Below are 12857 nucleotides of genomic sequence, written 5' to 3'. Positions count from 1 at the left end.
TGTACACATGTTGTACTTTGACAATAAAGGTTTATTATTATTATTATTATTATTATTATTATTATTATTATTATTATTATTATTATTATTATTATTATTATGCGTTTAAGGCGCCACAACGAGAGTCTTGGTGGTTTATATTTTCGAATACAAATATTCGGGAGGTTTTGACATATCCTCGCCCTCCCTCGTTGCTAAACTTAGCGCAGGATTTCTAACGCGCTGCTCCGACTGGACAGTTGGGTGTCCAACCTTGGCCGCTTCGAGTCTTGTGGACTTCAACTCCCAGAATGCCCTGGGAGAATGGGGGAATTCTGGGAGTTGAAGTCCACAGGTTTTCATGTTGCTAAGGTCGGCAACCCCTGTTGTACAGTGTTAAGGAAAGCCTTCGTAAACTCGAGCTGGCGGAAAAATACAGCGCAAAATCCTCAATGGCTCTCCTGAGCAAAGTCGCTGCCAGAACAATTTTCCCGAACCTAGAGGCGCCTCCTGGAATTTTCTTTTTTTTTTTTAAAAAAAAAATGTTTCTTTTCGGGATGCTGCCGTTTTGCCCACAAGGGAGGTCACCGCTGGTCTCTCCTCACGTAGCCTGTGACGTGGCCAGCAGGGCGTATGTTGCTTTCTTCCGTGTCTCCGCGCGCGGTCCTTTTCTCTCCGGTTCTTGGGACGTTTCCAGACACCTGAACTACCCGTCCCCGCCGCGGTCGCGGCTCCTTTAAGGGTATAGCGCCTTGGCCCTGCTGCAGTCCTTTGAGCCATGCTTTGCGCGTCTCCATTGGCCGCTCCGCTTCGCATCCCTCCACCCCTAATCGAGCCTTAACCAACCGCTGCCCTTGAGTTTGTATCAAAATTGGGAGCGTACCAACGCGGCCCCCGAGAGAGGGGTAGCACTTGGAAGCAACCATTAAAGGGGCGCTTATCCCCGCGCCTTGGGCTGAGCGTGTTCCCGCTCCAGCCGGAGAAGAGCACCCCCTGGCCCTTTAAGGAGCAAAGAGCAGGCTTCTCCCTCCCGCGTGTCCAGCGGAGGATAACCGCGGCCAAGGTGTGTGCGATTGCTTGGCGGCGCGGGGCGGCTGCTCTGGAGATTCCACCGCTTCCCTCCATCGCCCGCCGGGCGAGAACAGCCTGGAGCGCTCCTAAAAACGCCAAAGCGGAGCAAGGAACGCCGAATTCCCGGGGCGGCCGCGCGCTCTGCGGTGGGAAAGAAGCAGCCGCCGTCCTGCAAAGCGGGCTTGCCCGGGCTTCAACTTTCCCCGCGCCAGGTACCGGTCACGAGCGGGAGGGCAAGTACGGGGAGGCTGCGGTCTACCGGCCGGAGGGAAGGAAAGGAGGAGGGGCGGGAGGGGCGGGACTGTGTCCCCGCTGGCTGGCTTCCAGCCCGGGCGATTAGAAGCCAGCTTTGGCTGGCGGTGAGCTGGCATCGACCACTCTGCCGTTACATTCGTGTAAGCCGTCTTTGCATGGCGTTGGGAAAGGTGATCGGGCGGCGGCGGAGGCCGTCCTCCGCAGGGCAGTTTCGATGCCGCTGGCTCGAGCCTCGAGCCTTTGCAAGCGAATAAATGGAGATTATGGAGAGGTTGATTTTCTGGGAACAGCGAAGCCTTCCTCGCTCCCCTCGTTCCTTCCCTAACGGGAGAGCAGCGCCCTCCCTCGGTGCTCCCGGAAGCCGAGCCTTTCCCTTCGGACCTGGGGGGCGTGGGGGGGGGGAGACGGAGACTGCCGGAGAGAAAGCGCCGGGCAATTAAAAAAAAAACCCAAAAAAGGCTGCAGCGCCTGAGTTCATTCCCGATCCCTAAGGAGAGAGTAGGGTTTGCACAGGCGGTATTAATTATTCCATACGGCATTCCCCCTTTTTTTTTGGATTATTCCGATCTTGGGTAATCCAGGTTTCGTTCAACTCGGCGGCTTCCCAATGGGTTTAAGCTCACAATGAATACGATAAGACAGGTAGCCTGCCGTGGCAGGACGAATTATAATCTTGCGTATTTCGTGCCGACGAGGGCGAAGAAAGCTGTAACCTTCGACGGATCGTTTGGAAGCTCCTCACCCCCTCCGTGCCCCTTGCGGCGTTCAGGCTGGCGGAAGGAAGAGCCTTGAGGTGCAATGGGTAGTGTTTTAATTTCTACACTGCAGATGCTTCGGTTGGCCCTGGGGCCTGGACGTTACGTTTTTGATCTTGGACAGTCTAAATCAGGGGTCTTCAAACTTGGCCCTTTTATGACTTGTGGACTTCAACTCCCAGAATTCCTCAGCCAGCGTATGCTGGCTGAGGAATTCTGGGAGTTGAAGTCCACAAGTCATAAAAGGGCCAAGTTTGAAGACCCCTGGTCTAAATCCACCCAGTGTGTAGGCTGCCAGAGAAAGCAATTTTGCCCTTACTGTATATGTCTTGTAGATAAGTGATGATTTGGAGAGCAACAGGGTCGTTCCGTCTCAAAAACACTGAACTCTTGTCTGGGGTGGGGTGGGGGGAATGTCGATTTTGCAATCTAGTATCATTCCTGGTTAGGCGAATATATTAGCCCCTTAGGATGAGAGTGGATGGAGTTCAAGTTTGCAAATTCTGTATCCTTTCCTCCAGGACTCTGAGCCCAACAGTAATAGCTGATTGCAAAATGTATGCATGTGAAGAGTCCAAATAGTTAGAAATTTGTCCTTGCACACATTATGGTTGTTGGTTGGAGCTGCCAAAAACCATGGGACAGTCTGCTGTATAGCAGGCATCAACCAGTAAATCCAGAACCACCACCTGTGTCCCGTTGCTCACCTTATGCCATTTCAGCCCATTTTGCTGGGTGAAAGCATGATCTGGTGCCAAGGGCTGTAAGGCAGAGCAATTATCTCCAAATTGAGCTTAGGCTGGATTTGTGAGCATGCTAAATCCTGTGTGGGGTTAGTTGTGGCTAAAGGAAAGCCAAAAGAAACAAATGGAAAACAGCCTACATTTTTTTAGTGGTGGAGTCTTAAGGGAAGATAATACAGTTTTACTTGTGAGTAGTCTTCCAGGGGCAGAGTCAAGTTTAGAACTTAAATAGATTTTGGAATTGCTCTAGAAAGCTCAGCAACCTTTTCCCAAATGATTTCAAATGCAGTCATTTGAACAGGATTCATTGATGGGTTCTCTTGCTTCAGTATAAAATGAGAGATGAATAATGAACTGGTAAACTGTTTCACCTCTCTTATCTAAAGTGGTCTTTTGGATTAGACACGACTCATTGCTTTTTCTACCTCCTGGGATTATTTTATGTATTAGTTCCATTGTTTACTCCAGGCACTCCTTAGATTATTACTTAAAGCATCTTTCCCCAGGAGAAGTGTAAATCTTTCCATTCACATCGATCTGCAAATAAAAGAACCTGGTTTCTGCTATGCCTGTGTGTTACTTTGATATGCCTGGAGGAGATGTCCTTTGGGATGCAAAACTCTTCATCAGGTTTCATTGAGTCAGGTGTTGGTTGTACATTAACTGTGAAGTGAAGGAGGAGATCAGTTGCTACCATTTTTCTTTAGCAGGAAACTACCTCCAGTCATTCAGAAGAATGATTCCCAGTACTGACGTCAGTCTCTAAAATGCCTGTTGGATTTTCAAGTATCATCATGTTCAGAACTGATGATATATAGTGAGGAATTTTTGGGTGACGTTCAGAATGGGAGGGAAATATTTTTCAGTAGTACATATCTAAATGTTTCAGCTAAGATTTAGAGCAATAGTATGCGTATGGATTGTTGGACCTGATTTTCAATAGATATATTAGTGCCCAGTTGATTAAATAAATATTCTTCAGTTCAATAAGTATATCTCTTAGTACAGGTAATGGATACTAGGCAGGAGAAAAGGCCATCATCCATTTTCCTAGGTATATATAATCTCATCCTGACCCAGCTATGGCTGCAGAATTGTACAGGAAGTCCTTGCTTACTGACTGCTTTGTTTCATGACTGTTTGAGGTTAAGAAACCTTTGCAACTAATCCTTGTAGCAATAGCACTTAAACTGCTTTACAGCACTCTGAGTGGTTTACAAATGTCAGCGTATTGTCTCCAACAATCTGGGTCCTCATTTTATCGACCTCAGAAAGATGGAAGACTGAGTCAACTTTGAGTCGGTTAGGACCAAACTCCCAGCAGTGGGCAGAGTTAGCCTGCAATACTGCATTCTAACCACTGTGCCACCAGGGCTCTTTACAACCATCACAGCGTACCATGGTCATGTGATCGCCATTCAGATGCTTTGCAGCTAGTATGCATTTACGACCACTGCAGCATCCCACAGTCATGTGATTGCCATTCTTGTTCTTCACAACAAGCAGAATCAGTGGATAGTCAGCAGTAAAATTGCAGCTGGCATTGATCTAACGCAGGCATGTCAAATTTGCGACATCATGTGACGTATTCTTCCCCATTGCCGGCAATGGGGTGGGCACGGTTTCGGCATGACGCATCAGGCCTGCGGGCCGGCAGTTTGACATGCCTGATCTAATGTTTCACTTAACAGCCAAGTGGGAAGAGACATTGTAAGCCTATTGCAGATGCATGATTTTTCACTTGGTGGCCCTAGAGCTTAGCAAGAGAATTGTGAACATCTTGTGCCAACTCTGGTTGCTAATCATGGATTACCTGTGAACCCAAACACCCAATTTGAAGGGATTTTTCATTTGCCTTCCTTTCAGGGACCTCCTCCAAATCTTGATGCTCCTGTGGAGCAGAATGGTGCTTTGGTTTCTCTCCCCCCCCATTTTAAATCCCATTTTGCAAAAAGTGTTACCCCCAGGGAGTGGAGAGGTATGCTTGAACAGACTTAGACTGTGTTCAGATATCCAGCTCTGAAATCACAGACCTTATGCAATCATTATTTCCAGTAGAAGCTATCTTCCAGGGTCATTGCAGGGATACAGTGAATAGTGGAAGAACTGTGGATGTGCCCTCAGGGTGAGATGTTTGCAGTTAAATGCATTTTTCATATTTTGACTCATACATACAGCACATAACTCGGATTTGTAAAATGTTTTGAATTTGAAAAGCCTCATTTTTGAGTGTGCGACAGTTCAAGCAGTTCTCTTTCACTACACTTACTTACCTTAATTCTTAGTGTTTTATGCCCCCTTCCTTATTATATAACACTTACGTGTTGATGGTGAATTCCCCTGGCTTATTTACTGCTGGCACGTCAACTTTAATATATCAGTTAGCACCAGTGTATGTAATAAGTGCTTCAATATGATGGTGCGTTCACTGAAAGCTTACATGTGCATGGTCTCTGTCTTAACTTTTTTTGGAGTAATAATGTAGACCATATGCTCTTATCTCTGCTTTATTAGAGATATCTTTTTCCTTTCTGAATTGGAGGAAGGCCATCTACACTCTTAGCTATAGAAGGAAATAATGGAAAAGGAGGTTTATTTGTGAAATTACTTTTGCGTGCCATCCTTGATTCAATGCACATAAGGCATCTTTCTCTTCTTCCAGCAACCTTGTAAGACTCTTAAAATTTAATTTATGTCTCCACTAGCATTCAGTTTTGCAGAGGAGGAAGATATGGACTCAAAATCTCCACGTCCCATTTCACCTGTTAGGATTTTGATCATAGAGTTGATATCCTAGATCTGTCTCTCTAGTCCTCTGGGAGGTCAATGCCACTCTATATCTGGGAATGGTTTTGTAATATTTATTTATTTATTTATTTAGATTTATATACCGCCCTTTCCCGAAGGACTCAGGGCAGTTTACAGGGCATTTAAAAGAAAGTCAATACAAACGTTAAAACAAATTAAAAAAGATTAAATAGAACCCTGAGAAAATTAAAACCCAGTTAAAATTAAAATTAAAAAATTCTCAGCCTGGGCCAGAGAGCTCGAAGAGCCAGGTCTTCAGGTCCCAGCGGAATGAACGGAGGTTGGGGGCAGTCCTAAGCTCCGCAGGCAGCTGGTTCCACATGGCAGGCGCACCCACTGAGAAGGCCCTATCCCTGGGTGTTACCCCGCCGGCAGTCTTTAACCGGCGGCACCCTGAGGAGACCCTCCCTGTGGGAGCGCACTGGACGAAGGGAACTTGATGCTGGTAGCAGGTGTTCCCTCAAATATCCTGGACCCTCGCCATTTAGGGCTTTATAGGTCATCACCAGCACCTTGAATCTCACCCGAAGGGCAACTGGAAGCCAATGCAGCTCGCGGAGTAGAGGTGTTACATGGGAGTATCGGGAGACTCCCATCATGACTCGCGCGGCTGCATTCTGCACCAGCTGAAGCCTCCGGGTGGTCCTCAAGGGCAGCCCCATGTAGAGAGCGTTGCAGTAGTCTAAACGGGAGGTCACGAGCGCATGAGTGACTGTGCGTAGGGCATCTCGGTCCAGGTAGGGTCACAACTGGCGCACCAGGCGAACCTGGGCAAAAGCCCCCCTGGTCACGGCTCCTATATGGTCTTCAAAAGTGAGCTGCGAATCCAGGAGGATGCCCAAGTTGCGAGCCCTATCAACGGGGGGTAACACCTCACCCCCTATCATTAGAGATGGAATAGTCTGGTTGACCCGAGATGCCGGTATGCACAGCCACTCAGTCTTGGCAAGATTGAGATGAAGTGTATTTCTCCCCATCCAGACCCGGACCGCTTCCAGGCAACGGGACATCACGGCGAGGGCATCGCTGGGTTGGGGGGTGGGGGTGTGCTTTTTCCCTGACAGACTACTTTTCCAAATACAATTCTTTATCCAACCTCCCCCCCCCCCTTGCTATAAATCCAGAAGGAGTTTACTGTCTGTTGAAAGCTAGAGGTAAGATACAGCTCTACATTGCCAAATGCTATCCGTTGTAAAACAACAGCTGCTGGAGCCAGCAGACTAGTGTCTGTCTAATTTTCACACCATTTGAGATTTGCCTAGCTCAATGCTTGGATAAAGGTAAAGGTTCCCCCGCACTCGCGTGCTAGTCATTTCTGACTCTAGGGGCCGGTGCTCATCTCCGTTTCAAAGCCGAAGAGCCAGTGCTTGTCCGAGGACGTCTCCGTGGTCATGTGGCCGGCATGACTGGATGCCAAAGGCGCACAGAACACTGTTACCTTCCCACCGTAGTGGTCCCTATTTTTCTACTTGCATTTTTACGTGCTTTCGAACTGCTAGGTTGGCAGAAGCTGGGACGAGTAACAGGCACTCACTCTGTTACGCGGCACTCAGGATTCGACCTGCCAAACTGCCGACCTTCTGATCGACAAGCTCAGCATCCTAACCCACTGAGCCACCGCGTCCCTTCAATGCTTGGAAGGTTGATATTAATAGAGTATAGGAGAAATAGTATCTCTGTGCTACACCTGTAGGGTGATTAGTGTTTATGCTTCTGCTTGTGGTTCCAAATTTATCTCAAGAACGTTGGAAACATAGTAGGTTAAACTCACTTTTATGCTGAGAAGAGGGCAGGTTTCTCTCCCTAACATTTTAAAAAACTATTTAAAACCAATGTGAAACTTCATTATAGTGAGTTTCAAGCAGATTTAACAGCTCTACAGGTAGTTCTCAATTACGATCACAATTCAGCCCAAATTTTCAGTTGCCAAGTAAGACAGTTGTTAAGTGAGCTTTGCCTCTTTTTACAGCCTTTCTTGCCACAGTTGTTTAAGTTGCATCGTTGCAGTTAAGTGAGTAACACCGTTGTTAAAGTGAATCTGGCTTCCCCATTGACTTTGCTTGTCAGAAGGTTGCAAAAGGTGACCACATGACTCCAGGACACTGCAGCCGTCATAAATATGTGAATATTGATCACGTGGCCATGGTTTTTTTTGCTGCAATGGTCATGAGTGTGAAAAACGATCATAAGTCACTTTTTCCAGTGCCGTTGTAACTTCGAACAGTCACTGAACAAATGGATGTAAGCTGAGGACTACCTGTATTTGTTGATACTTATTTTGGGAGAGGATTTTAGGCTTTCCATTGGGAACTCGTTAAGTGTAGAATTATCGAAAAGTAAAGATATAAATATGTAATTTTATGTAATGCGTGCATATTCACTGTATTAAAGTGTATTAACTATCTTGGCCTAGTTTCTTAGAATTGTGGACATCCTGTCTTTGTTAATGTTAGGTATTAATTTATAAATAATCTTTGAACTACTGCATTCACTGTAAACTTCAGCAACACCAAATGACAATGCATGGATATTGGTTCGATTGCACAAATGCTGCTATTATGTATCTTTATTGAGATATCTTGTGGTATGTACCTTGTGGTACTCCTCTGATTGTGTCATTGTACAGGTATCACTATTTGTGCCTCCTTGAGCCCTGCAAACCTTTAAGATATGCGGTAAATTTAAGCAAGATGTCCCTCTTGTATAGCATAGCTCCTATTTTGCATAATGACTAAGTCTTATTTGATGTAATTAACAGCATTGTTTCCAAAACTGCCATCTGTTCAACAGTTTTGGAAGCTAATTAAAAATTATATAAAAGTGAGAATTTTATACACAACTATCTAGCATAGAGGGACGCGGTGGCTCAGTGGGTTAGGACGCTGAGCTTGTTGATCAGATGGTCGGCAGTTTGGTGGGTCGAATCCTGAGTGCCGCGTAACAGAGTGAGCGCCTGTTACTCGTCCCAGCTTCTGCCAACCTAGCAGTTCGAAAGCACGTAAAAATGCAAGTAGAAAAATAGGGACCACTACGGTGGGAAGGTAACAGCGTTCCGTGCGCCTTTGGTGTCTAGTCATGCCGGCCACATGACCACGGAGACGTCCTCGGACAAGCGCTGGCTCTTCGGCTTTGAAACGGAGATGAGCACCGGCCCCTAGAGTTGGAAACGACTAGCACGCATGTGCGGGGGAACCTTTACTTTTTTATCTAGCATAGAAGGGATGCGGTGGCTCAGTGGGTTAGGACACTGAGCTTGTCGATCAGATGTTCGGCAGTTTGGTAGGTCGAATCCCGAGTGCCGCGTAACAGAGTGAGCACCTGTTACTTGTCCCAGCTTCTGCCAACCTAGCAGTTCGAAAGCACGTAAAAATGCAAGTAGAAAAATAGGGACCACTACGGTGGGAAGGTAACAGCATTCCATGCGCCTTTGGTGTCTAGTCATGCCGGCCACATGACCACGGAGACGTCCTCGGCCAAGCACTGGATCGGCTTTGAAACGGAGATGAGCACCGGCCCCTAGAGTTGGAAATGACTAGCACACATGTGCGGGGGAACCTTTACCTTTACCTATCTAGCACAGACATGTCAAATTCGCATCGTAATGGAGCATTTCCGCCACTGCTCGGCATGGTTTCCCTATGATACGTCCGGCCTGCGGGCCGGCAGTGTGACACCCCTGATCTAGCAGATTCACACTGAATAGAATACATGTTTTGATGAGGTGGAAAAGAAAAGTCTAAAAGTGAGGTGAAAGGTGAGGAGAAAGCAGGCATTCCTGTTACCACACACACAAAAAAATCCTTTCCTCACCTTTTTCTACCCACACTTCCCTTGATCAAAAATTGGTCCTATTTTTTCCTCCCATTTATTTTTTAAAATCCTCACCATTTCCCTCTCCTTGCTTCTCTTAGATTAATTCTGCTTTCCCTCAATCTTTTCCTTCAGCCAAAGTTAGTCTGTGATTTTCCTGCTGAAACCTTTGGGCCACCCTCATGTATTAAACGACCATATTTATGCTGAGGATCATATTTATCTCCTGGGGAACCTGGTAGCTTCATAATGTTAGGTTTGAAGGAATAGTGAAAAGCTACTGAAATCTTAAAAATCCACAGCTGTAGTGTTCCTTGCAGAATTTCTGTTGAGGCCCATTATTTAATATATACAGATCTACCAATTATGTCTTAGGTAATAGGCTCCAGTTAACTACTGTCTGAAATCATATTTATTGACAAGTCCTGGACATGTTAAGGCTTCTGAATCATTGCCTAATTTAGCAAAGCAAGTCAGAATCTCACATAGGTTTAATGTTAAGTACCAGCCATCACAATTCTCAAATTTAAAAAAATAACTGAAATAGTTGTTAGTTGTTAGTTACAACTATTTCCACAAATAAATGGAGAATATTGGATTTTCAGTCTTGGTTCGTTAGTTGTATTGACCTTAAACCTGAAAATCCAGCATTGTCTTCTATTGCTTCCTCAATTTCTTAACCTATTTTTACACTCCTGTGAGGAATTGCAAAATATTAACACATATTCTTAAGAAATCGTACCCTGAAGTGTTCAGAAAATAAGGTCACTAATATTCATCTTACATAACAGACATTTCTTTTCAAGAGCTAAATTTGGAACAAAATAGAGTTCACGCTTGTCTTAAAGAGGTCATAATCAGTGGTATGTTCAGCAATAAACTTACATGTTCTGCACAGCTTGAATGTGGAAGAAGATTCTTGGCAGAAGAATTAATTACATATAATTATTGTACTTTAGTCCTGCAAATTCAAGAACTGTATTTGTATTTCTGCCATGGTTTTATAGAGAGGTAATCATTGACATAGATTTATTAGAGACATAGGATAGTACGGAATAGATAGTTGTGAGGCGTATAAAAATCCCTGTCACTTGAACGCTGCACAGCCAACTTAAGTAAATGTCTACTAAACTTTGATTCCAAAGGCCTTCTGTTCAAGATTTTCAACTTATTGTTCAAATTAAATAATTCATTATATAGTAAAATCTCAACAGACCTTGATGCAATGGATTTTGGCTGCAGTGGGCTAATTTTTCACTTAAACTGCTTCTAGAAAGAGGAGACAAATCTGTTGAATCTGAAGAGTGTTCCTGTTGTTTTTTCAGCTCAGCTTTATCTACGTAGAGTATTGCCACCCCTTCTACTGCCACTCACCACCCTAGAATAAATAGAATAATAGAGTTGGAAGGGAACCTGAAGGCCTTCTTGTGACTAGTCCAACCCCCTGCTCAAGCAGGAGACCCTGTATCATTTCAGACAAATGGTTGTCCTGTCTCTTCTTAAAAGCCTTCAGTGATGGAGCATCCACAACTTATGAAGGCAAGTAATTCCATTGGTTAATTGCTTTTGCCGTTAGGGGACCAAGTACTTGACTTGAATAACAGTGACAGCTCAGAGTTCTGCTGACTAATAGAGCAGTGAGCAACAAGGCGTTGACTGTCAGTAGAACCAGGCACCAGCAGAACAAGACATAAAAATGGCAAGGATTAACATTGGTGCCAAAATTTGCCCCTGAGGTGGCAGTTTAACGGAAGACTAAAAGAGAACAAATACCGCTGTGTCCTCAGTTCAGCTTAACATGGATGAGACTCTTGTCAACACATACTGTTCATCAGTGCTATGGTTTACAGCATTTTTTTAAATTAAATGGTTAATTTGATGTGACACCCATGAAAGCTCAACTCTTAAGCATCAAAAACATCTTGAAAGTATTAATATTTTATCACAAACATGAAATAAAAACTTTTTCCAAGAATGGGACCTGTTAACTAAAGCCTAGATCCTATTGTTTTCAGGGGCAGGTTAATTCCTATTGCTGGACCATCCCTGAGAATGAGAAGTGAGTAATGTTGGGACTCTGCACATCCGGACCACAGCATTTCTCAGGTGTGTTGGGTATGGCACTGGCTGAATTTCATGGCAGTCAGGAATTTGAGTCCTGCCCATCTAAGAACGATCAAGTGGAAGAAAGCTGGTGCACCCAGCCACACCTGAGAGAGAGAGAGAGATTGAAAGAACCTGGGAAAAGGTTATATCAGCCAAAAGTTATACATTGGTCCAAAGATCCATTGGGACAAAACCTTTTTAGGACCTTTCTGAATGCAAATAGAACAACCATATATCAGCCATAAACTGGGTTTCACAGACTGGGGATTGAAGGCTTGGGATCTTGCCACTGTCCCATGGATTTCTCAAGGGAGCAGAATCCTTAGCAGGCTTTGTCTAGATGACCAACCTGGACAGGTTGATAAGATGGTCCTTCATCTGACTTGGTGCCATGTTGTACAGGTCTTTATAGGTCATGATCAGCTCTTTGATTTTATCTTGCCCCCCCTGGCATGTAGTGCACCATATATAAGAACATGGATTTCCCCATGCACTTGACCACCACATTCTGTGCCAACTCTATTTTCCAAAATCATTTTCAAATATAGCCCTATGTATTATGTGTGGTAATAAACCACGGGTGATGATCAGGTGCCAGTCACCATTTTGAGAGCATCCTGGTCTAAACACAGCTATAACTTGCACATCAATTTAGTTATTTTATATGCTACTGAAGTAGATACACAGAAATGCAGAATACAATAAAGTCTCACCGGAATACATCTGATATGCATTACAATTTTATTTTAAACTAGCATTCTATATTAAAGAACTTAGAAATAATAAACTTCATAGTTTATTATAGCTTGCTATTGGCGCTGTTGGAAGGTAAATTTTGGGAAAACTCCCCCTTATTTAACCCTTTTCTGGAATGAACATAATAATAATAATAATAATAATAATAATAATAATAATAATAATAATAATAATAATAATAATAATAATAATAAAATAAATAATAATAATAATAATAATAATAAAAATAAAAATAATAATAAAAATAATAATAATACATATAGTATATTTTGGTGAATAAAGAGCCTAAAATAACCCTTACCATTCCTAAGCTTATAATTGTAGCCTACAGAGTTTGTGCTTTGCTAATAGCAAAATAGGTTAAGCACTATCAGAGGTCTATTGATTACATGTACGGTATTATTGTGTTTTTGTGTTGTCTGGGTCAATGACCATAATAAAATTACTGGTTTACCCTCAAAACATCTGATATGTAGGCATTGTCACCTGATTTCAAGAATAATGCTGACATTTGGTGGCAAAATGGCTGAATTCTTGGTGTGATTTCAGCTTGCTTTTCAAGGCTTGGGGTCGA

At 44.0% G+C, this 12857-nt stretch overlaps 1 protein-coding gene across 1 annotated transcript in view; it reads left to right on the top strand.

Moving 5' to 3' along the window:
• The first annotated feature begins 1031 nt into the window (after positions 1–1031).
• MICAL3 (microtubule associated monooxygenase, calponin and LIM domain containing 3) overlaps positions 1032–12857 on the top strand; it is a 196879-nt gene continuing 185053 nt past the window's right edge. Inside the window, exon 1 of the mRNA XM_083365265.1 lies at positions 1032–1262. The gene's annotated coding sequence lies outside the window, so the exon portion shown is untranslated. The remainder of the gene's footprint in view (positions 1263–12857) is intronic.

The sequence above is a fragment of the Vipera ursinii genome, assembly GCF_947247035.1.
Source record: "Vipera ursinii genome assembly, chromosome: 6".
Taxonomy (NCBI): domain Eukaryota; kingdom Metazoa; phylum Chordata; class Lepidosauria; order Squamata; family Viperidae; genus Vipera; species Vipera ursinii.
This window is presented reverse-complemented; position numbering and strand designations above follow the sequence as displayed.